The sequence below is a fragment of the Limanda limanda genome, chromosome 14 (genome assembly GCF_963576545.1).
Source record: "Limanda limanda chromosome 14, fLimLim1.1, whole genome shotgun sequence".
Taxonomy (NCBI): Eukaryota; Metazoa; Chordata; class Actinopteri; order Pleuronectiformes; family Pleuronectidae; genus Limanda; species Limanda limanda.
The window spans coordinates 24,796,590-24,823,525 of NC_083649.1; the positions used below are offsets into that span (position 1 = coordinate 24,796,590).

Consider the following 26,936-nt stretch of genomic DNA (forward strand, 5'->3'; position numbering starts at 1 on the left):
TCTGGTAAGGATGCCCACTGGGCGCCTCCCTTGGGAGGTGTTTCAGGCACGTCCAGTGGGGAGGAGACCTCGGGGAAGACCCAGGACTAGGTGGAGAGATTATATCTCAACACTGGCCTGGGAACGCCTCGGGATCCCCCCGTCAGAGCTGGTCAATGTGGCCCGGGAAAGGGAAGTCTGGGGCCCCCTGCTTGAGCTGCTCCCCCCGCGACCCGACCCCGGATAAGCGGATGACGATGAGAGGATGAGAGATGAGAAATAAATCATCTTTACACAAATCAAATAACTTTCATATACAAAACGGTATCAACCACAAACAGAACAACTCTTGTTAATTATCCCAAACCCAAAAACAACCGGAAGCTATTTAACCGGACAGGAAGTTGTGTCCGTGTTGTTCCATCCAGCTTTACGCTGCCAGCGAGCTGAATGCGCTGCTTCCTTATGTGCCGGTAAGTGTGTGTGTGTGTGTATGTGTACCAGATGCGGAGCTGAACGAGTGTGCACCCTCGGTCGGCCCAGCGCTAAACAGAGGAGATGATGGTTAGATTGTGATCACTAGGAACTTTAACAGTAATAGTTGAAATGTTTGTAGGCGCGTGTGGCTGTATGTGCGCGTGTGGCTGTATGTGCGCGTGTGGCTGTATGTGCGCATGTGAAGACCGCTGGTGGTCAGTGACGGAGCCGCTCTGTCACAATGTTACAGAGAATAAGGTTAAAGTGTTTCCACTAAGCCTGAGTCAATTGAAGTGAATTAAGAAAGCATCAACAGAGACCGTCACAGAAGCATCTTTGTGCCGCCTCAGTTTGAATAATAAAATAATTTTCAAATATATTCTTCCTTGATAGGTAATTGGTACAGAGACGGTTGACTGTTCCTTTGAACATTGTCCCACAGGCTCTGTAGTAAATGGTGAGTATTCAAATGCTTTTATTGATTGACTGGACCTATTTAAACTTGATTTGGAAGATATTCAAAATACCTTGGTATACCAATGTTGCTGTATATTTTTTGATTTATTAGGTCAAATTAATATGAGATATTGTTTGTATGTTTAAATGTTTTTTCTCTCTCTCCCTCTCTCCAGTGAATGTGGCAGTGTAAGGGGTGTTCAGTTGCTGTCGCTAGTAGGTCTGCACTACTTAACCATTATAAAGTCAAACATCCACATTTTGGTCGCACCATTCACTATCCTTGTACATATTTAAATTGTCCATGCACATTTAAGACTTGGAATGCTTTAATTGTACATCAAAGTAGAGTGCATTCCACACAAGTTAGTCAGATTCATAAAGAATTATCTACTTTCAGCTGTCACATTTGTAGATGCAAACATTTATCTAATGAAAGGGAGTACTTTGTTCATATCAACACACATTTAAGGAGAAATGAAAATGTCTCTTGCATGTTTGTTGGCTGTAGTTTTCAAACCAGTATTTATGGAACCTTTAAGTCTCATAAGAGTCGCCGACACACACCTCACAACTTAACAGATTTTTTACCTGGTGTTGTGATAACAACTATATTAGAATCACCATCATTACATGATTTGTTTGCGGATTCCCAGGACGAGGAGTGTGTGGAAGAGGAATTTCTTGCTGCATCCGTAGATTGGAGAGGCCAACACAACTCACCCCCAAGTATTGTTGAGCAGCAGCTTGCCGCAGCCTTGTTGAAGTTGGAGTATTTAGTGCATGTGCCAGGTACAGCTATCGATGAATTTTTACAAGAACTTCACTACTTACTAAGCTCTGCATCAGTCCCACTATCCACAGGTTTTGTAAGTGAGATCTTTGAGCCTCCAAGTTGATGACTCTGTAGTTACTGAAATCACCACAGTGGTTTGCTCATCTAACCCAGTTCATAGAGCAATTGAAAAAGGTGGGCCTCTTAGCACTTCATATCAACGTAAACAATATTACAAGGAACAATTCAGGGTTGTGGAGCCAATTACCTACATACTTGATCATAAAAAAAAACACACCTTTCAGTATGTCCCACTGTTAAAATCCTTGCAGCAAATATTAAATTGCAAAGTCATTCTTGATAAGATTATTGAAAATCATAGAGGACAGCGGGACATTGAACTTGACCCTTCGTTTGAATTCAGGTCCCCTGAAGATGGTTTGCATTTTAAGGAAAACAGCTTTTTGAATACTGAGGAATTACGAATATCTGTGCGTCTATATGTGGACGATTTTGAAACCTGCAATCCCTTAGGCACCTCTCGGAAGAAACATAAGCTTTGTGGTGTTTATTGGGTATTAGGTAACCTGCCACCAGGCTCTCACTCATCTTTATCATCGATTTTTCTTGCAGTACTTTGCAAAAGTGTTGATGTAAAAATATATGGTTATGACAAAGTGTTAGAACCTTTTCTGCGAGATCTTAAAACTCTGGAGGACCTTGGTGTGTATGTCCATTTGTTAGGCAAGTCTCTTAGAGGTACAGTGCAGAGTGTTGTTGCTGATAACTTGGGGGCGCATGGTATTGCAGGCTTCACTGAATGTTTTTCTGGTGATTTCTTTTGTCGGTTTTGCACTGCAAAAAGTTGTGATATTAGGTCTGACTGTGTTGCATCTGGTGCTTTTAGCCTAAGAACTAAAGAGGTTTATACGGATAATTTGAAAGTTGCTCTTGAGAATAATGCCCATTGCTTTGGAGTTAAAAGAGAGTGTGTTTTAACCAAAAATCTGTCTCATTTTCACGTTTTCTCTGGTTTTCCTCCTGATGTTGCTCATGATGTATTTGAGGGTATTGTCCCGGTGGAGCTGGCTTACTGCTTGAAATCAATGATATCAAAGAAGTTATTTACATTAGAAGGGCTGAATAAAGCTATATTGGCTTTCCCCTATAAATGGTCAGACAAAAGAAATAAACCACACGTTGTGCCACAGAATCTCTCGGGTCGGAAAACTATTGGAGGCAATGCCCACGAAAATTGGAATCTACTGAGGTTTCTCCCATTTGTGATTGGACGTCTAGTGCCAGAAAATGAGCCAGCATGGCTAGTGTTGATGGATTTAAAAGATATTGTTGAGTTAGTTGTTGCTCCTGTGCATACAGATGAATCCATATCATATCTTGAAATCAAAATAGTTGAGCACAGACAGAGGTTCGAAGAGCTCTTCCCTGGTGTCAGACTTCTGCCCAAGCACCACTTTATCGAGCACTACCCCCATATGATAAGGTGTTTTGGCCCTCTAGTCACACTCTGGACAATGCGATTCGAAGCCAAACATAGTTTCTTCAAGCGGATTGTAAAGCATACAAGTTGCTTTAAGAATGTACCTCTGTCTTTGGCTTCAAAACATCAGTTTATGATTGCTTTCCACCTAAACTCACCATCCCATGGTAAATCTAGCCTTGATGTATCAAGTGTGTCCACATTACCAGTTGATGTACTGAAAGAGGAAGTGGCTCAGGCTGTTAGGTCAAGATACCCCAACACATCTGAAGTGCATCTTGCCAATAATGCATCAAGTAGTGACATAGCCTACAGCAAGGGTATGATAGTTGCCTGTGGATCAGCAAGTGGGTTGCCAGAGTTTGCTGAAATCATTCAGATGTGTATTATAAATGAGGAGTTGTTCCTCATTGTAAAAGTGCTGTGTGGGTGGTACAGTGCACACTACAGAGCCTTTGAACTAAGCTTGTCACCGTCAAGAGAAATAAAACTTGTGGCACTCAGTGATCTCACTGACACCTATCCATTGGCTGACTATATAGTTGGATCGAGTCGCATGGTTACCTTAAAAAGGCATATTCTCATAAACGGTTAGTTAACCTCCAAAAACTGGTGCATAATATACATGATGAATTACAATTTGTATGGCCTCTGCCTTCACAGTTTGACACTGTTTGCCTCTTTTTGCTCCACATTCTGTTTGTATTTGATGTACCATATTGTCTGAGTTTTTGCCTATTATAATCATGATATTATTATTCACTATACTGTATGTCACACATACATGTGTGTTACATTCTACCCAAGCTTGTAGTTTTTAGCCACAATTCCACTTTGTAGGCTGAACTTGAAAACATTACTGGTTAATTTTATCACAGGGTTTCTGTCGGATCTTAACAATTATTAAAAGGTTATAAATAATTTTATAAACAATTTAGGCCCATTGTACCATTTTATTTGTTATATATAACTGGAATAGTCCTTAAATTAGGGAAAGTTCATCTTAAAATAAAACAAAATTCAACAATCTTTTTAAAATTGAATCTTTTTCATCCTCTTCACAGACCAAGACCAAGAAGGATGAATTCCCCGGCCATTCTTAAAGTCATCCTTGGAGAAAACAGCAGCCAGAGGTTAACTTTTCAAAATGGACTTCCTGAATCCGTGGATGATCTTGTTAGCGAAGTCAAAAGACAATGTGGTCGTGAATGTGACTTCCGACTACAATTTATGGATGCACTGTTCGGAAATGACTTTCTGAATCTAACTTCCATGAATGAAGTGAAGGATAGAGGCACCATCAAAGTAATCCCCTTGACAGAAGCCTCAACCCCCCAGTTTGAGAATAGCCTCTCCACCTCAGCTACCGCTCATGTTCATGAGGAATCCCCATCTCTGTCTAGTGGGGGTGTTGACACTGACATACTCTCCTCACCAGAGTCCTGCGGTTCAAGGTCAGTTTGGCCCAGCATCTTCCCTGTTCCTAATTTTTGTTACGATGCAGAGCTAAAACAGCATGGTCGTGCAGCATACAGTGAAAACGGTACCTTACTTACTCCAGATCATAAACTGAGGTCTAACATTCTTGAAGGACTGGTGCAGGAAATAGTCAGGTACAAACTTTATGTCACGGATAAGCAGTTTACCAATGTTGGAGAAGCACTCATCTCAAAGCATCCCTGCCTGACTGAGAGAGGCTCCCTCACCGGATATGCTGGGTGGAAAGCTAGTTTGAAAAACAAACTGGCGATCTACCGCACCCAATTGAGAAAACTGGGGTGTCGTGAGGTGATGGTTAACGCTCTCAAGGAGACACCAGAGGGAAAACCAAGTGCTGCTTTTGGAATCAAAAAACCAAAGCGGTCCGAAGTGAATTACTGCCCACCCTATCCTATTGGTGAAACCGACGTGAGCCTTGAGAGTTTGCGAGTGGAACTTCTTTCGGATGTCAAGAAGAGGAATAACAGGGAGGTGGTGAGGAGGAAGATGGAAAAGACATTCGCATACAGGAGATATGAAGTGGTACGTGACACACCCATGGCACAAGACTTCCAGACAAGATGGCCAGCGCTCTTTGACGTAAATGAGGTATGTGATTATTGAAATTTGCTTGCAATGCAAGTATATATATGTTTTTAAGTCATGTCTTTATGAGTATTTTTGCAAAGTCTAAAATAGAAAGTAATTTTGTCTGTGATACTTTATGTTTTCAGATAAATGCAGAATTCAAGCGCATTACTACCATGCCCCTGCAATCGAGATTTATCTCACAGCTGGATGTATTATCTGACAAACTTTTGAAGCTGTTTGGAAAGAGAGGAGGACAGCTAGGCAAGCGTCTACAGGGCATTTTGCAAAACATAACTCAAGTAAGAATGAATTTTGTGGAAAGAAAATACTGCGTTGATTGTGTACATATTTGATTGAGGACCAATGTCTTTCTCTCCTTGTACACCTTGATTTAGGATGATGACGTTGACGTAGGACGGGAATGCGTTCTCAAGGGGCTGTGTGTGTATCTCAACGAGGACCCAGTAAATCTAGTGAGAGAGTTTGTGGTGAGTAAACTTATTATTTTAACTTGATATTTTGTTGGGAACTAAAATATGTAGTTATTGAAACAATATGGAATAGCTAGCCAGTTGATCAGATCAATGTGGTAGTGATCTTGAATTAAAAAAATTATAATATTTCCACTGTATATATTCATTTTGTTTTGTTTGTGACTGTGCACTCTGCAGGCAGAGGACGAAGCCATCTTCGAAGGAGCCATTGAGAAGACTACGGTGGGAATATACGTTGTCAAACATGATGCCACCAGTCAACCAGAGGACATTGGGATTATCCTTGAAGGCCAGCAGATATTGCGTGATTTGAACAACGTTGCATTGGCTGCTGCCATGTTATTTGGCCTCATGTATGCGATGAACCTGAACTATCCTCCAGAACTAAAGTACACTTTCGAAGTGCTCCAGAAAGTTGTAATGGAGCTGGACGGCAACACACTCTCTAAGAAAACCCAAGTTCTCAAAAACAGACTCTGTGAGTGAGCTGTTGACATGGACCATTGTTGCTCTTTAACTGCATTCATCCTGGACTTTGGAAATGCACTTATGCAACTCTCTTGCACTTCCTTTATGTATGCTTTTTGCAGTATTTACCTGTTGTAGGTTGTTATTTTTCAGAAGATTGTTTCTCCTGGGGACATGTGTTCCCAAATGTACATGTTGCATCAATGTGCCTTGTCAGATTTGCAGATTTTTCTTAGACTAATGAAGCTGCATATATTTTCCCCATATAAGGATTTTGGGGTGTCTTAATTTTTGCACGTTCCTTACTGTGAAAAGTTGTGGTGAAAGACCAAGACGTTATCCTTTATTTTCAGTGCCATTCTAGAATGCATGCTAACTGTAAACCAGGGGACATTTAACTAGCTGATTTCAGAAGATTGTTTCATGTGTTACAAAATGCACATCTTGCATCAAAGTGCCTTGACAGATTAGCAGATTCCATTTAAACTAATGGATTTGCAAAAAAAGTCTAATTTTTTCAGTCAGTCTGTTAGGGATTGGCAAAATATTTAACATTTTTAACACTGTGAAATATAACAGTGAGGAAGTAGGACATTTTTACTTTTATATTTCAGAGCACTTTGGCACAGTCAAAAACTGTCTAATTTTGTCCGGAGAATAATTGTTTTCTTTTGAATTTGTATTATTTTCATATTCTCACAGTAGTGGATGTTTAGAGGGCACTCCAAATAGCAAGTGAATTATTTGCATTTCCCCAATGTGGAACATTTAAGGTTGTTTTTTTTTTAAAAAAAAATTTTATTGGAAGCTGTTTTAAGAACTGATAGCAATTGAGGTGTTTATGCACGCTTGAGAATATGGTTTACAAGTTTGTGTGAAGAAAATACGTGCCGTGTTCTTGCAAGTGGGTGATGTGCTTGTATGTATACACATACATACAAGCCTTACACACGTCTTGAGTTAAGTGTTAAAGTGTAAAACTTTGACGAAAATACAGTTACATTGTGAAAAGGAATTTGTTATCTTGATTCCTTATTTGTTTTGAAAATGTTATGATACTTGCTGTAGATCACAGATTAGGATGGCTGATGGAAGGATGTACCAAATGTCTTTATTAACATAAAAGAAGTTTGTGCACAGAAATAATCTTGCGTATGCTTTATAACTTAATAATGACAGAGTTATTTGAGCAGACTAGGTAGATTTAACATAGCACTGCATGTAGGCTAAATAACTTCTGTTGCTTTAAGGTACTAATTGAATATACAGAGCATGTAAAATGCTTTAAATTAACATTACAAAGTCATGTTGGTTTAACATAGAGAAATTTAATATGCTTAACATTAAAGAATATATTTGAGTTAACATAAAAAAGTCATGTTTGTTTAACAGGGAAATTGAATATACGTAACATATAATAGTTCTATTACATACAAATAAAAAAGTCATGTTTGTTTAACAGGGAAATTGAATATACGTAACATATAATAGTTCTATTAAATACAAATAAAAAAGTCATGTTTGTTTAACAGGGAAGTTGAATATACGTAACATATAATAGTTCTATTAAATACAAATAAAAAAGTCATGTTTGTTTAACAGGGAAGTTGAATATACGTCACATATAATAGTTCTATTAAATACACATAAAAAAGTCATGTTTGTTTAACAGGGAAATTGAATATACGTAACATATAATAGTTCTATTAAATACAAATAAAAAAGTCATGTTTCTTTTACAAGAAATAATTCTGTATATTTAACATAATAACAGTTTTGAGTGAACATGATTTTAATATGTGCAACCGATGTACATATTTTTTTCATGTAAATCCAACAGACTTTTTCTTTCAGTGTAGGAAGCCGGATTTGCGCTTATCGGGGTAACTTCAGGTTAAATTCGAGGTTTCCGGTCCTAAGAAGCTTGTTCCCTTCTTATCGGGGTAAATCTACAGCTAACTGCTCCAGAGCAGATTTAGTTGGAGATAACAGATCAACCTGTATAAAAGCTCCACCCACTCACCAATTCATTCATTTGAAACATGACATCACCGTTCTTAGAGGATCCTGTGGAGCTGGTGTCGAGGACAAGGGTCTTCAGAGACCCACAAAATCCTCTTACCTACTCTTATGAGAATCTTAATGAAAGATATTGATTCTCTTAAGAGGGAATGATAAACTTTTGTCAGCTGCTGGAGCCGAACATAACCTGACACGAAGTAGCAACGTGCTCACAGTAACACAGACTGTCAGCATTGTTCTACATTTTTTTTACTCAAATTACTGATATTGATGGACTAGGTGTGTTAGCGGCGGGATAACTAGACATAGTTAAAAACATTTATCCTTTCCTTAAACTAGGTTTATCCTATGAAATTAGATATTAATTTGGAATAGTTTACAGTTTTACCTTGTGATATCCCCCATCCCCCCTCTCGCTCTGAGACAGTCAGCCCTAAACAAATTGACACTACACTGTTGTGTGGTTCACATTCTTCATAAAGGGAAGGATAAGGCAAGCCCATCCTGTCACCTAGATGGCACACGAAAATAGGTCCATATGTGTCTAGTGACATGTAATTGCAAACGTTTCCACAGTGTCCTCAGAGTCAGTGCAGTAAGTGTGTGATAAACTAAAACTCATTATAGAGGCTATATCATATGATTAAATGAAAGGTTATTTTATTGACCCAGCAGCTCTAACAAGTTTATTTTACTCTAGATAATGAGTTTGTTCTCCTTATTTTATCTAATATAACATTTTGATCCTTGTTGTGAAATATGATGCTCTGCTTTCAGTACCCTTGTCAGTGTCTGCGATTGGTCATATGCAGCAGTTAACACATCCCTTTCATGTGCATGCATAAGATCTTAATGAGGAAACCCTGGGTCGACTTAACGAGCTGATAACCAGCTTTGTGTGACCGCTTACCCTGACTATAATTGTTAGCTTAAGTTAAGCTGGATCTCGGAGAGAGATCCAGGGATATGTTGAACTCGCTTCATAGTACAGATCTCCATGAGCCTGTTGAGTGTGATGGCAAGTGAGTGTCCTAGAGGCCTACACTCATTTGCACGAGTGTTACAGTTGGAAACAGTTTGGCCTCTGCATTGAAGCTGCAAGTGTTATTTAGCCGTGGTGTCCAGTAGCAGTGTAGGAGTGAGCATAATGAATGTATGAGAATATTCACTGAGAACACAGGGATGTGTCTGCTTCTTTTGATCAGTCAGTAAGAAGCTCTGGAGACTTCACATTTCAAGGTCTTTGTCTTTCTGAAGACCTTCTGTGCCACAATGCTCTTATGTGTGGTGCAAAGACTGTAATTAATCCCTGTTCCAACAAAGTGTTTCCAAGTTCTGACCAGCACTACTGCGAATGTGGAAAATAAGTTGTGTAAACCCTTTTGAGTCTCCAAAGGGAGCAGTTTCAGATCTGATGAGCTGCCTTGAGTGACGCCACTGAAACAAGCAATGACAGAGTCTGAAAATGAAATAACATATGTATCAGCTGTGGAGTTCGTAAAACGTGAGTTTAGCAGACCTCTGTGGTCCTCATCTCTGCTTGAGGCTAAAGGCTCCAGGCAACATTTGCTGCGATTAGGATAACACACCCAAAACTCAGACTGAACTGTCAGTGGTTGAGTTGCACTGTGGATGGCGGGTTCTGACAAGGAAGTAGAATATGTACAATTATAAGATCTTCTTATATATGAATCTGATAATATCAAAGGAGAGAAATGAATCATGATTTGCACACGTGCTTGCAATGCTTTCTGGTTCACTATAACAGTTGGGAAGATTTAAAACACTTTTGCTTACTGATGCCACTGGACAAGATGTTGTATCAAGTGCTGTAGTTGGTCACGACACAACCAGGCCTTTAGTCATCCTGGCTTCCATTTCCTTGCACTTGATATTACCAAAGACCATAAGTAGAACGAGTGGTAAGTGATGGCAGGAATACAACATTTAATATGCTTAATCTTCACACATGCTATTTAGTGTGAAATCGTGAAACAGCTATTGGTCTGACTTTCGGTACCAGACTGTGATGACTTCTTTTAAATGACTGAAGTACATAATCAGCAGTGTCCTCAACAATGTTTGAAATAATCTGTATTTAATTGATACGCTGTGATTTCAAATACAGAAGATAAAAATGAAGATACAAAACTACAATGGAATATTTGAAAAAGTTTGATAGTATCCAGTAATGCTGCTTCTGACAACAATGCATGATGTGCAGCAATTTGAGCCTGCATCAGTGTTCCCCTGCTCTCTTGGCACGTTGAGTTTTGGTATCACAGACAGTGCAGATTCCTTCAAAGGCAAGTGACAAAGTTCTGTTAAACCGCGACTGAAACACCACAAACAATCACCAGAGTAAAGGTGCAGTAATAGAGACCCATCCTCTAAAAGTATCTATTCCTTGCACTTCCAAACTCAATGACCAACTCCACTGGAATACTCTGTACATAAAAGAAGCTCAGTTTGTGCTTTATAGAAGTTTTTTTTTCTTCCTTTTTTACAAGAAGGGATGATTTACCAGTTTTGATTTTCACATTGTACCGTTTATTTTGCATCACTCACCATGAGGAAGGCTTATATGAGATGCTCTCAGACAGGTTAATCTGCTGTGGGAGCAGGTGATGTGGTGAGGGTTTTATTGGCACACTGGATTCTTCTGTTGAGGTTGAAATTGAATGGGCTTCAGAAATCAGTTTGGCTCCAGTGCTGACTGGAAGGGGGCAGATGCAGTGCTGGTGTGTGTATTGGCTACGTACAATACATATCAGGGCTGTCTATGTGATGCTGCAGAGTGAAAGCTCCATGTTGACTGATGACTTGTTTAAGAGAGAGAGATTGGAAGGAGGGAGCAAGGGTAAGACTGATATAAATGTGCCAAGTGTTGGCCCATCTGCATCTATCTCATCTGTCAACAGTCCTGATGCATCACACCCTTGAGATGTGTGTTCATGTGTGTGTGTGTGTGCTTATGTAGGTGTGTGTATGTGTATATTTGAAAAGGGTACACAAACAGCTAGTCTGAGGTATGTATTCATGTGCCGTGATTGATGTCCTATCTATAAATTCAAAGCACATTCCTCTGTGCATCAATGGGATAAATGGTCATAAAAGGCTTCAGCGATGCTGCAGGTATAGAGCCTGCGTTAGAACGTACAGTAAGAATGCAGGGGATATGATGGTATAATTCAAAGAGTGAACGTAGTTACTTCTTACCAAAGACATAAAAAGTGTCACTTTATTTAAGTGAACTTACATCCCAAAAAACTGTGAGCCCCCTCTCACTCAGTTCTAACACTTCAACAGATTTACTGACACTATTCAAAGCCTGAGGGATGCAGTCAGTTCAAGCCAACACGAGAAGCATAACACCAAAAGTGTAGAATCCTTGTGTTTGGATTGAAGCCCACATTTTCATTGTGCGGCAAGTCTTCCATATCAGGCAGCTGTTAGCTTTGTGGATTAAGCTCTACCTTCAGACACTGGCAGCACTTATTGCCTCTGTCACGTGTTCCTCTATCAGTAACATGCCCTCTGCCTCCAGTCAATCCAACTATTTATCAAGGGACAAAGCCCTGCTGAAAACATGTTTGGTGTTTGTCTTGACACCATCTGCACTTTCTCCTAACACCACTTCCACCCTTCCCCCCAGTCTCCTAAAACATAGATGTCTTATCAAGAAATGTTCTCCTGGAACAGAGGTTCTCACTCAATGTATGTCAGTGTTGGATTAAAGAATCCGTGTTTCCAACACTTACCAAATCATTAAAAATTCTGACACCATGAATGTAACATGGTGTTGCTGAAAAAAAATTGTTCTCAAGGTTGGGCTGGTCAATGGTCGTATTTATATAGCACTTTTCTAGGCTTGATGACCACTTAAAGTACTTTACAGTACAGTTTTTTTGCCATTTGCCAATTCAGACATGCAGTCACATATATATCTATAGGCAGCATTATTTCTCTAAATGGGGCAATTTGGGGTTCAGCATCTTGCCCAGGGACACTTCGGCATGCATAATGGTTAAGACTGAGAGGGAGCTGCCAACATTCTGGTTACAGAACAAGCTCTCTATCCCCTTACCCACAGCCAGGCCATGAAATGCTATAACCAATGTATGGATTGTTCATTTCTTTTGCATTGATACTGAGAATAAATATATTATACTAGCACTGGCAGATCTATTAACTAACAAATATTCTCTGAGACTTTTCTCACTTCACTTTGTCCTGAAAATGCACTAAATGTTGTTAAACACAGCCTCACACTGATCAAAGCTCCTGTTCTCCTGCCTTGTCAGCTTTAATGTTACCAAATCAATTGATCACATTTTCTGTAAAGCCCATATTCACAAATCATAGTTTGTCCAATGGAGCTTAACAAGGTGCAAAATCTTCAGCCCCTTAACCCTCATCACGAGTAAGGAAAACGTAAAAAAAAATATGTAGCAGAACACATCAACAAAATAATATTTACAACATTGATTGAAGAAACAGTTTTTAACATAATAGAAAGGTGTGTCAATGTTTAAAGTATTCAGTATTATATAGCTTACAACTGGATATATTATATGGTGGATAGTTGTCTTGGTTCACTACACTCAGAAAAATCAACTAGGGCATGTGTTTGATTAGTTAACTACAATTATGTTTACATTAAATGAATTAATCGGTTTTATGTTAATTAAATGATTTGGTCTTGTTTGATGTACAAGACTCAAACAAATTTTTGATGAATAGAATTCATTCATGTCAACCTAATGAGAATGAGGTTCTTCGAAACAATGAATCCGAAATTAGTTCAGCTATGCGCATGCGCTGCGCCCACCGGATACAGAAAAATTTGAAAAGGCGGAAGTGGAACGTTACGTGGATGTTAACCAACTGACCAGCACCTGCAACTCTCACCTGCTAGTTTGGCATCCTTGATATTAAGGTGAGTAATTCAGATATATTAATCTATTTAGTTAAAAGGGGTGAGTAATACATAGTAGTTAATCGACATGTGTGAGACATATCTCAGTTAGTCCCTCGTGTTCCTCACCGTTAGCGCTAGCTTAACTTTGCTATAGCTAGGTTTTATTTACGTGTGTGTGTGTGTGTGTTTCTGTGATCAACACGAGCGAGTCCGGGGATGCCAGGATGTAGTCACGGTAAACGGCTTTCTGTTTGGAGTGGTGAAGTTACTTTAAGTCATTAGTCAGTGTCCAGAGAAGCTGGAGTTACAGCGCAACACTTATATTAACTATTTGGTATGCAGCATTGTCCACCCTGTTTGTCCCCCCAGCCTGTATTTGGATATTTTTTATTTGAGAAATATGGTATATTTATTTTTATCAGTTGCTAATTCATTTTTTATTTTTATTTTCTTTCATTGACCTATGTGGCAGTGCAAACATTGTGTTGCTAGGGAGTGTAGTAGGTACAAATTACTGAAACATTATAAACTACATCATCATTATGGAAGAGGCCAAGATTATTTGTGCATATATGTGAATTGTCCATGCACATTCAAGACGTGGAGTGAACTCAACACTCATGTCTATAAAGCACATTCATCTCAGTTTAGACGGACAGCTTCCAGTTCTGTAACTTTTAAATGCAAGTTATGTGAATGTAGTGACCTCTCCATAGAGAGAGATTTTTTTGTTCATATTTGAACACATCTTCGAAGTAACAAGACTGTTAGTTGTGTGTTTCTTGGTTGCCCATTCAAGACAAATATTTACAGCACATTTTATACACACAAAAAGAGAAAGCATCATCCACACACACTTAAAGATTTAAAACTCATTGTAGTTGCATTTGTGCACCCATTGCAAGTGTCAGATACCTCTGATAATGTGAGAGCTGGCTGTTCTGCTGATGTATCATATGGTGAAGTTGAATCTGATTCAGTGACAGAAAAAATGGAGAAGACTCTCATATAGAAGGCAAGAAGTTCTTCAAGGACAGCCCTTTGTTGCCGACTTCAAAATCAGATGGCCAGCTCTGTTCACTTAGAACGAGGTACATGTCATGTGGTTTTTACATATGCCCCCAGACTGCGCGCACACACGGAGTACAGAAAGATAATGACAAATAAAATACAATTGCATGAGCATAGGTCTCTATATATATGTTAGCCAAAAGTGCCAAGAGTGCGCATCTTTTTCCTTTGTCAAAACACTTAATCATGTTATTTTCACTGATTACATCAGCTTCAGCCAAAGATTGTGAAGTAATTGGTAAAATCACATAATTAACTTTTTGGTCAGAATGAAAAAACACCATGTGCGTGTGTTTGTGTGTGTGCCTGCCTCATTTCGTGTCTGTTTTGGTTGAGATTTTGTATATACTGTATGTTGAGTATTTGCCTTTGGGGCTCCTGAGACCAAAGTATTGTCAACCACACAAATACCATGCTCAAAATGTGCAGGTTGCTATTAAGCCTGCAGAATTGTTTTTTTTAAACTTCTGCCTAAAATTCAGAATACTGTCAGAATTGGTTCAATTTTTTTCCTCGGGATGATTCATTACATACAAGTTGATCCTGCATCCTGAAGTCCTTGTGCACCTACCTGAATGAAGACCATGAGGAACTTGTGAAGGAATATATGGTGAGTTTCATACAGCAGGTGTTACAAAGTAGCCATAGACCAATCTGAGAGAGCACATATTTACTCAATTACGTTTTAAAGGACCTAAAACAATATTATTAACCATTTTAATGCATTTTATGCAGTGCTCTTGATGTAGTTGATCCATATTCTCTCATAGCGGCTGAAGTTTGTAGCTTTTATAGTGATTGTTGGTCTCTGTCTTACTCTTTCCCTAGTTCTCAAATGAATGCTTTCAGTGCTCACTGGAGTGTCCAACCTTAGATTTCACTGTGTACCATTTTTGTAATGTATGCATTTGTATTACTTTTGTACCTCATCCTCATAAAACTGTAAATGTTTGTTTTACAATAGAACATTTTATGATCAGCAAAATTAACTTTGTCTAGATTCAGATCAAATGTATTTATTGTCCTATTTCACTTCACAAAACATAGACACTGAGGCCAACACTTGCATGGGGCAAACTGTGATGGGAGTGTACATCATTCAGAAGTTGGGTGCGGAGCCTGAAGAGGAGCCAGAGGACATTGGTTTCTTGATTGATTGACTGAAGACTGATAGAAGCCTGGTATATGTACATATATCTGATTTCGTTCTTTGTTTTTCGTTCTGTAATTAAAAAAATTGAAGTCAATTTTTTTCAAAAAGATTTTTTAATTTAGTTTGTGCAATGGAATGAGACTGTTGTTGAAGATATGACTCAGGTTGAAAAGTCTCCTACGTTTGTGTGTGGGTGGAGCAAACACAGTGTCAAAATGCATATGGTTGTAGTCATGCACACATCTTGCTGGATTATTTTGTAAATGTTTTTATTATGGGCCAAGAATATTTTGGTGATTCCAATGTGAAATTTATTGCATTTTTTGCATGTATTAAAAAAGTTGAATTGTTGCACTCAGAGTTTTAAAACTTGTAATGACAGAGGTCATGCACGAATCCTGAAATATGTTATATGGCTGTTTTGTTAATGAGTCAACTATTTTTTTGGCAAAATATTGTATTGTGGCGTGCACTCATGGGTGTGTCCTCTCACCCAGTGGGTTGATGGGAAATGTAAAGGCTGAAGCTATATATACTTCCCGTATGGGGAACATGTGCCAGTTCTTCCTGACTACTGAATAAACAACAGTAAGCAGTACCTGCGTCTCTGCCTTTCCTTGTCCTGCCACATTGGTGACCCCGTTTTTTGGACATGTTCGAGGTAGAGGAGGATTGTGTCCCTTCCTCATCGGGGGAAGACGTGTTTTCTTCCCCGGCTCCCGTGGACCGTGTTTCCACAACGACCATGGCGCAGCAGCTTCCGCGAGCGACCAGCTCCGCGGGGCACGTTAAACTGCCGGAGTTTTGGCAGAACGACCCCGCGCCGTGGTTTCAGCACATCGAGGCTCTCTTCCATCTGCGAGGAGTAACGGCAGACGACTCCAGGTATTTTTTGGTGGTCGCGGCTTTGGACCAGCAATCCACCCGGCGCGTGATGCAGCTCCTGCGAGCCCCGCCGCTGCGAGGGAAGTACGCCGCCATCAGGCAGCTTCTCCTCCGGCGCTACAGCTTGTCAGCCGCGGAGAGAGCGGACAAGCTACTGTCGCTTCCCGGTTTGGGCGATGGTTCGGCAGTGGACCTGATGGACGAGATGCTGTCGTTGCTGGGCTCCGAGGATGAGGGTTTCCTGTTCCCGCACATCTTTCTGCGCCAGCTCCCGCTGCAGGTGCGCGCAGCCCTCGCCAACTCTTCTTGCTTGGCGGCCGGGGGCTGTGTGGCGTGCACTCATGGGTGTGTCCTCTCACCCAGTGGGTTGATGGGAAATGTAAAGGCTGAAGCTATATATACTTCCCGTATGGGGAACATGTGCCAGTTCTTCCTGACTACTGAATAAACAACAGTAAGCAGTACCTGCGTCTCTGCCTTTCCTTGTCCTGCCACAGTATATACTTTTGTAACAAAGGTTGGAAAAAGGTATTTGAGGCCTGTGGGTCAGTGGGTCAGTTGTAATATGAAAACCAAAGGGAAGTTTAGCATGAGATGGTTAAAGGGGGAAAACTGAGACGAACAGGATCTTGACAGTTGTAAAAGCTAAATGTTTAATAAAATGTCCAATGGCTTTTCATGTTGTCCTTTATGTGTGTTAGTGAATATTTGGTAATTTAAATAAAATGAATGCTTACACTAGCAATGAAAACAACACTAATTAAACCAACAAGATTGACATGAGTATAGAAGACAAAACCTACATCAGTTCATTCAACAATACTGAACTGTGTTGCACTAAAGTGTTTGACCAATGTACACTAAACCTAAATGAATTAGACTAGACTAAGTAGCTTCAAACATTTTAATTCAATTAAAAGCACATTAGTTGAATGAACATATTCAAATTACATTCCACCCACAAATCTATGTGGTGTTCAAGTAAACCAATCGAGATAGACTGATATAAATTGATTTGTTTAGATGGAATATAAGTGGCAAGATAAAATTGCGTTCATCCAATGAATTATTTTTTTGAGTGTAGGACTTGGAGGCCTGCAGATGTAGGTGAAAGGGATCTATTGGTAGAAAACAAATATAAATAATTCTAGTGAATTTTCACTACTGTGTTTCATCTCAATCATATGAATTGATGTTTTCTTTACACTAAAAAAAAAAGTTGTTGAATTGACTTAATTCTATTGTGTCAAGTGGTCGCACAAAATCAAGATTTATCTTTTTCAGTAAAGGCTGAATGATGGCTTTCTTAAAATAATCAGGGACTTGGCAAGCAGAAAGGGAGTAATTAATGTTTATGAGAAGGCTTGGGCCAATAGTACTGATTTTTTCTTTTAGGAGCGATGTGGGTAGGATGTCAAGGGCTGGAAGACGAACACGTGAGACAGTGTCCATTATCTCATGAAGAGAAACTTAAAAATTACTAAGTAGAATGGGATGGGCTCTGCGATCTTTGGGATAACACTGGCAGCTGGTACAATGTTTGGTCTGAAGTCATAGATTTGTTTGCTTAAAAAAATTACAAAATATTTCACAGTCAGTATTAGAAGTGGCGAGCAGGGTATGTTTGTTCGTACTAAGGTGTTAATTCTTTATTCTGTCATCGCTTTTCCTAGAATATTACATTTCCATGGTAAGAAACATCTATCTATTTCACTTTTCCTTCAGAATCATCCACTGCCTTAACTATCTTTCTCGTCTGTCTTTTTGATCGGGGGATTACTATTCTACGTTTTGCTCCACCCCATCCTTATCCTGATGATATCACATAAGGGTCTAAAAACCTCTAACAATCACATCACTTTCACTTTCTCTGTTCACATGTTAAAAACTCTACAAACACCAAATGCATAACTCTTCTGCATTCACAACCAGGGTATATTTAGTACAAATGATTAATAAAACGAATAGATTTGTATAGGTTTATTAGTATGTGGTATGGGTCAAAATATAAACAGGTATTTATTTTACCTGCGCGTCGTCTTGCAGGTGGGTCGCTATAGCATAGTGTTAACTTTACGCCATGTGTATTAAAGCTCCGACACATGCACTCTGAAAATGAAGTCATGTATTGTTATTGTGCCTTAAAAAGACCAGTTATAAGCTAATGTTCAATATGTCTATATTGAAAATATTTGTATTTCTTCCTGAGTGAAAACTGTGTTGTGATTAAGTGTGCATGTCCATGATTCATTGCTGATGTCACTACAGTTAAGTAGATGGAGGACCATACATGACACAAGTATAAATTAATAAATGTATAAATTAATACAGAAATAAATACAGAAATGTATAAATAAATATCTTAAATATATTTCCACATAAATTCTTATCCACATTTCTGTGTCCGTATGCTAATGAGAAAGGCGGGCCTAACCGCAGTCTCATGCAGGATTGGTCACAGGAGTGTAGTGATCCAGCCCTACTACTTCTGCCTCTCAATGCTGACTGGTGTCCAGTAGAGCTTTGAGCCAGTTCACACTTAAAATGAACTAGTTCAAGTTCAGGTTCTATTGGGATGATTTAGGTGTCAGTAGTCCTGACTAGGGATGGGTATCGAAAACCGGTTCCTGTTTAGAACCGGTTCCCAGTGAACCGATTCCTTGGAATCGTTGGCGAAATTCTTTAACGATTCTGTTAACGGTCCCTGTGCCGTTGCGCATGCGCGAACTTTTTCATTCAGACGGCAGCAAACATGGCAACCAGGCAGAAGCGATCTCCTGTCTGGTTGTATTTCACACGATTAAATGACAGCAACGCCACTTGCAACGCGTGCAAAAGGGCTATTTCGTCGAAGGGAGGAAATACGACAAACATGATGAAGCATTTGAACTCGCATGGAATAAAGTTACAGCCGGTGTGTCATGTGTTTGATGCTTGCAGCAGCGCAGCTAACGAGAGCGCTGCATCTCTTCCTATCCAAGGTAAGCTCCTCAAACTTGTGTGAAGCAATTTGCCTTTATTGTGCGTAGTCGATCGAGTTATCTTCTGTCCCGTTGTTTGAAGCATACATTTTAGCTCCGGCATTGGTCTCCCATTATCGTCAACGTCGCAGTAGCTTGATTATATAAACAATAACAGTGCGCTCCCAACCGTGGTTGGGAGCGCACTGTTATTGTTTGTCTAGGCTCGTTGTCTTGCCGGTAACCAGCCGTCCGGTCGTGTTTGTTAGGGACGAGGAGACGTGCTCTTAGCTTTCAATCACCGTCACTTCTTTATTGCTCTCTCCGTACACAGGAGTCACACACACATCGCACTAGGTGTTCTGTTACTTTTCGTAATCACCCACAACATGTAGCCCCCTACCCACAATGCACAGGTACCTTACCCACAATGCTTAGGGGTACTACGTCACACCACAACAACAACACTTCTCTAGGGGGCAGGCCATACCTGCAACAACAGGTTCTGCGTCCCCTGACCACACGTCCCTGCTCCAGACCCTATCTATTGTGTTAGTGCCATTTGTTTCATTGTGTAAACCAGCTTTCACTATGTAAATAATCTCCATTTCCATCCATTTAATTTAGCAGATGATGACTTTCAGAGTCAGGCAGGTTCAGAGACTGGTAGTCGATCTTGGTCAGAAGCTGCAGCTAGCAGGTCTTGTGCACCTCTGGCCAATCCTTTCACCATGGCAGGGAAAAATAAAATGACTGAAGAGAGGATTAACGAATGTCACCGAGCAGTGACTAAGTTTGTGGTGAAAGGTTTGCACCCTTTTACTACGGTAGATGCCCCAGATTTTCGGTAGGTTAATTTGTTGTATTTTGTCTGACATGCCAGCTAAAATAGAATGTCAAAGTTGCATGTTGTTATTCTAACCAGCATAGTTCTGTTCTATTCCTTCATCCCACTATATATTTTCTATAGGGAGATGACAAAGATTCTCAACCCAAGGTATAAAGCCCCAAACAGAGACAGTTTGGCAAACCAACTGATCCCTGCTTGGTATGAGGTTGAAAAGAAGAATCTTATGTCAGAGCTGACACTTGTCAAGAAGGCAGCCATCACTGCTGATGGATGGACAAGTTTCAGTCAAGACCATTACCTAACAGTAACGCTGCACTGGGTCAGGGATGGCCAGAATAAGGAAAAAGTCCTGAAAACTAAGGCAGTGTACCAGGCACAGACAGGGTCAGCTGTGGCAGAGGAGATAGATGGGATCCTGGAGGAGTTCAAAGTGAGGCAGAAGGTAGTGGCAGCCACCGTCGACAACGCAGCTAATATGAGTGTAGCCGTGAACGCTCTTCACATGACCAAGTTGCCATGTTTCGCGCACACACTAAACCTCGGAGCTCAGAAGCTGTACAACTGTCATACGATTTCCAACTGGGTGGCAAGGATTCGTTCTGTGGTTGTTTGGATGAAGAGATCCCACATGGCCAAAGTTATCCTCAAGGAGAAGCAAGAACTCCTCAGTAAGAACACATTTAAAATACTTTCTTTAGATCATAGCCAAATACGCCAACATACATATGTTAATGTAAATGAGCAGATTATGATCAATTTAAAATGATAAACTACTTGTAATAAAATATTGTTTATTGTAAACTTGTATGTGTGTGTTTGCCTTTCAGAGCTGCCAAAGCACATGCTCCTCTTGGATGTGAAGACGAGATGGAACTCCCTGTTTTTGATGATGGAAAGATTCTGTGAGCAGTTTCCTGCCATCCAAGCTGCAGCTATAGAACCATGGCTAAGAAAGCCCATGCAAAAGGATAAGTAAGTAATACTGTTTTAAAAAATAAATAAATAATAATATGGCTTATTTAAAACTTGATGGACTAAAGCAATTAAAAGATTTTTTATGCAATATATATTAAAATGTTTTTGTTATATTGCAGACTGGCCATAATGGGCAACGAGGACTTAAGGAAAGCAGAGGAGTTTGTGCTGCTGATGCGGAAGCATTACACATCCACACTTGCTGTCTCCAGTGACAAAAGTCCAATCTGTGGCCAGATACTGCCTATCCTCCAGAAGTTGCAGAAACATTACACAGTGCAGGCAGATGACCCTGCTTTCGTGAGGAGCGTTAAAGAGAACATTTGGAACGATCTTTCAAAACGCTACCAGGTACAGTGACTGACATTTATTAGTCTATTATTAATAATATATGACAGTTAATCATATACACTAAATGAAATTCATATTCAGTAACATTTACCCCTAATTTTGTGTTGTCTGTCCATCTCTTTAAACTTAAGGATGCTGATGTCAAGGCATTCCTGGAGGAGGCCACTGTGTTAGACCCCAGATTCAAATCCAAACTGGATAGGGATGAGATCTGGGACAGGGTCAGGGAAGCAGCAGTGGCAGCAAACTCAGAGGCAGCTGCAGATGAGGTATCTGAATTTGACAATCCCTTTGATTGTAGCACATTTCTCTCTGGCTCTGTGGTTCTTACATGGTGAATTTCTTCTAAAGCTGTCAGAGCAAGGAGAGACACAGAGGCAGGGGGATGAAGAGGAGGATGAAGATGACTATGTAAATTCAGCTCATTTTGATAAATAATATTGATAGATGGCATGGATTTTTTGATTATTTAATTTAATCCAAACCATTTGGTTATGTCCATTTAATTTCAGACACCAGCCATAAAGCAGAGAAAAAAGACAGCATTGGAGGAACTCTTTGAAGAGGAGGACCGTGAGCTGCAGTCCCTGCAACAACAACAGCTCCCTGAGTCCATGGCCCAGAGAGTGCATCAAGAGGTCCAGCTGTACAGAAGTCTGCCCTCCATCCCCTCTACGAATAACGCCACCCTTTGGTGGTGGGACCAGAGATACCGTTTACCCCTGCTGTCAGGTCTAGCTGAGTCCTATCTGTGTGTTCAGGCATCCTCCACCCCATCTGAGAGAGTGTTCTCCACGGCTGGAGACACAATTAGTCCTGAGAGATCCCGTATCCTTCCGGAGAAAGCAGACATGCTTATTTTTCTGCACAAGAATTGTTGATTTTGTTGATTATAATTGCTGGTGCAGACTTGATGGTATTTGCCACTGCTAGTTTAATTTTTGGCAGCTCAGTTTTCATATACCCTTTTTAAAAAAGGAAGGAGCATTGTAGTTTCTAGTAACATGTTTAAATTAAACAGAGTAAGTTTTATTTAAGTTATATAAGTTTTATTTTATCGTAATTTCTACAGAAGAATGTCAGGTTTATCTTTAGTTCAAGAGGAATACGTGAATGTTTTTGGTTATTTAAAAAATGTAAATGTTTATGTATACATACTGTATATGGTGTGCATCATTATAGAAAATTATATAAAAGAAAATTAATGTAAATAAAGCCGTTTGTGCTCTTTTTTCCCCCCCTTGCCCAAAAAGAATCGATAAGAGAATCGATAAGGAATCGAATCGATAAGCAGGAATCGATAAGGAATCGGAATCGTTAAAATCTTATCAATACTCATCCCTAGTCCTGACACTAGACGAAAAGCAGTATTATTGTCACAGTAAACCTCTTCGGACAGGCCTAATCCCCTGCTGTAACCTACTCTTTCCATGATGTTACCTCGGCGTTCGCCAGCGACAATAAGCTGAGTCTATCGCCGTTTGCGAACCTTAAGGGGGATATGGAGAACAAAGGAGAGAGCCGTGGGGGGGCTCCTGAGCCTCGCGGACCGATCGCGATGAGTGATCTAATTAGCATATGAGTCGGAGTCCAGCCGCTGGCTAGAACCTCTCTCTACTCACCATTGGAGGATACCACAGACCCTTGAAACTAATGTCACTCGTGATTGGTTGGTAGAAGTGTTGCTATTGGTCACCCTGGGTCATTGCAGTGCACACGTGGGGTCACAGCATTCCGCACGTGAGGTAAGCCCCTCCAGCACAATATTAATAATAAAAATGTATATATTAATATTTATTATTATTTATTAGTAAGCCTTTACCAAAAGCACTGCAGTTAATTAAAACTAAACATTCATGTGATGCTTGATGTTATAGGTGAACATATTGTACAGGGAACAAATGTGAACAAGGTATATGTGGAGTCAAAGCTTTATTTACATACAGCAAAAATATTGTACAAAAACTCAGGTGAGGCTTGAAATGTTTCTCTGCAGCCTTTGGGTCATGACTTCTTTGTGGGACTCTGTCTGAATCTTCTCCAGTGTGTAGACGTCTGTGGTGTGTAGCTGTGAGATCCAGTGTAGCTTCCAGTCTTCTGACTGTGGAAGGATGGATCCATGTCATCTGTCCCACTTCAATCAGCTGTAAACACATTCAGTAAAATTAGCACAGTTCAATGACAGCATACACCTTTACATGTAACTGGAAAATTATTTAATGAATATAACCTTACCCTCTTTCTTCTCCGACAACTCCTCAATGCTGATGTAAGGTCTGGTCGGATCATACTGGCTCATAGTGTGTCTTTGTACGTCATGGACAGGCAGCTGGAAAACAACATGAGTAACATGAGTTTATTATTAATAAACGGAAATAGCCGCGCTGCATCACCGTTGGAAGATCAACAGCAAAAAAACACCAAAACAATTCATAAACAGTTACTTACATTCAATGGCTTAATTTTCTGCACTTTAAATCCGGACTTTCAGCGTCTCGGCCTCACGCGCAGTGACCGCCTCGTTGTGTTTGTGTGTGTGTGTGGGGGGGGACTCAGGCTGTGAAAACATACAGAAAAAAGTCACATTGATGAAAAAACTTAACGAGAACAAACTGTTACATCTAAGTAATTCATACATATTTACACATGCACTAGATCTGCTCCAGCACTCGATGCTGTATTCGTATTTTAGCAACTTTCTCGCTATCCAATAGAGTGGCGGACATGCTTTTCAGATGTAGGGTTAGCTTAGTGGTTAGCATGGCGGCTCCGTTTAGTTTAGCTCTCACCTTAACTCAGGGACTGTGCATCCGTCTTCTCCGCCTCGACTCGTCCACACCTGGCACGCGGCTCTGCTTCCCACGCACTCATCTTCTCCTCCAGGGAAAAGCGTCGTGTCGACTTCAGCAAGTTATTTACCCCGAAGACAGAGTCACTCGTACGGAACAAGCTAAACACAAGCCGGAGTTTCATGTCTGCGGGACACTCGACGCTGCACGGCGTTTACGAGGCTGTGAATGGACGAGCGGGTGACGTGAGGTTTTCACAGTTTCCTTATCTTAAAGCAGCGGTTACTTCATATGGGATGAGTATGTGACTGAGGCCCAGTTTATTTTTTCTGGTGTTTAGTAAATTTACACACATGATTCACGCTGTTCTGTGTTCGTAACCTTATAGTTTAATGCACTTATTGTAAGTCGCTTTGGATAAAAGTGTTGACTGTTTTAATGGAATACTGAGAGTTTAATAACAACAATTAGACAATTGAAGTTCAAATTATGAAGGAATTTCAGCTCTATATTGTGTCTTCTTTATATTTAAAATAATAATCAAACTGAGTGGAGATGTATGTTGTAGCCAAACAGCCAGCTGCTGTGTTTTGTCACTGTGCAGTCCATGGGGGATTAAATATTACACTGAAAAAATAAATCATTAAATCAATGAATGTTTCATAGCAATTTTGAAAGTAGTGGTGAAAAGGTAGCATTTATAATTCATGGAAAACAGCTTAGTTTGCCATTGACATGTGAATTTGATGCCAGTATTTTGGGAGGACAGATATTTTTATGGAAAGCCAGTAGAAGTTTGGAGCTTACAGGACACAGATGATCATACCCAGCATCATTTCTTTGCTGGTAGAGGTGTGGTTAACAAATCCTCTGTGCATTTAACCAGCACAATTGAAAAAGTGACTGTAATCATGCCACTCTGTACAGTGGTTGAGATTCAGGATTGTTTTGGATGACAATAAAAATTTGAAATAAAGTGCATTGTTTAATTTGACAGCATTGACCTTTGTTCGTGGTTTACAATGTAATTCATTATAGCACACTTACTTATTTAAGAACAATTTAAAATTTCAGGTTTTATATATATTTTCAGCCTGGTTCACTCTGCCAGATAGTTTAGTATACTCTTAGAAAAAGGTGTTATCTGCTCTGAGGGGAACTATCCTGATTTGCATTTGTGAAGCTCAGAGCATTGTCATTTGCATGTGAAAGCGTCCTCTAGGCGTAGGAGTAGGGGGGTCACCTCACAACAGCTCTCAGGCTTGACAACTGCAGAGTTTCCTTTGCTGCCTGCAGATACGTGTGAAAGTCGTTAACCGAAGGACGTGCCAACACTTTCCTGCGACACAGATTGACACAAACGCTTGTTTTCATGCAGTGTGACTGAGCGTCACGTCTTGTGTTTTACTGAGCACAAGTAGAGAGCAGAGTGGAGCTGGAAACAGAAGCTGCAGCTCGGTACAAACCACCTGCCGCTTCTGCTTTGATCATGAAGCCGCTGATCACTGAGCAGATCAGAGAAACTGTGTTTTCACTGTTTTACAAAGTCACTGAGCGGCTGCTTCACGGTGCAAGCTCAGATCTCAGTCACTGCTTGTGTCTCTGAGCGAGTGTGTGGCGGTTTGGGGGGCGGAGCCCCGGGGCTTGTGTGTGTGTGTGTAGCTCAGTTGACCAATCCTGCTCGAGACTGAGGTTGGGACCTCCTACCTCATTTACTTATGGACACATACATGTGGAAAAGAATAAAAGGTGGGAATAAATGTGGAAATAAATAAATAAATGTGAAAATAAGTTTAAGACATTGATTCATTTAATTTTGCATTTATTTCCACATATATTTATTTCTGTATATATGTGTCCATATGTAAATGAGGTAGGAGGTCCCGACTTCAGTCTCGGCCAGGAATGGTCAACTGAGTGATCCAGACAGAAGTAATCTAGACCTAGCAAATCTTCCTTGTACTGTTGTTAGAAAACTAGCGTAACATGTAATGGCTTCAACCGGGAGACCACTGGCAGGCAGACCTGCTGCGGGATGTGGCTAACCAGCTTGAGAAATGTGAGTTTCTTTTGTTTATTTCTGTAAACAGTTTAACTAACAGTTATATCGAACTTTTGCCAATGTATTGTATGACACTGAATTAGCCACCCATGTGATGATCATCGCTTTGGTATTTTTGTGTGCAGCGCCGGGTACCGGTAGCGTGCCAAATTCATCCACGCCGTCCCGTAATGTGACAAGAAGACACCCACTCGATGGTAAGTTTCTGCAGTGAACACATTGTGAGGCTAAATCCCATCTGTGGACTAAGTTAAGATGCTGGTGATGAATGATTTATTCAGTCATGCAATGCCTCCATCACGTTCCTGTTAAGTGTGCAATGCTAATGTTAACCACGATAGCGTTAGTTAGTTAGCCTTCATTTGTAAGACTTGTCACTTCTCTTGATCCTAGCCGAGGTGTCCTTGGCTGTGATTGGTCCGCTAACGACATAATTTCCGAACGACACCATTTACGGACCTCATTCCATATATCACAACACCCAAACACAATTACGATCAATGTGACAAGTGTGTTAAGCCAGCGGAGTTGTCCGGCTGATGGTGGCTGGTCAGAGCACTAACGGCATGTGTGTACGGTCACATACGGTTATAACGCCCTGTCATAACGACGCTAGCATGCTAGCCACCATGCTTACTGCGGCGGTAACTGCGCAAAAACCCACTGTCACGACTTAA

General features: G+C 40.3%; 1 long non-coding RNA gene across 1 annotated transcript; it reads right to left on the minus strand.

The window, feature by feature from the left end:
• Nucleotides 1–23,507: 23,507 nt before the first annotated feature.
• On the minus strand, nucleotides 23,508–23,938 carry LOC133020004 (uncharacterized). The gene is made up of 3 exons (XR_009682899.1): nucleotides 23,857–23,938; nucleotides 23,644–23,737; nucleotides 23,508–23,552 (listed from the first exon to the last, which is right to left on the minus strand). It is a non-coding gene; the product is annotated as an uncharacterized LOC133020004 (long non-coding RNA).
• Between the last annotated feature and the right edge of the window lie 2,998 nt (nucleotides 23,939–26,936).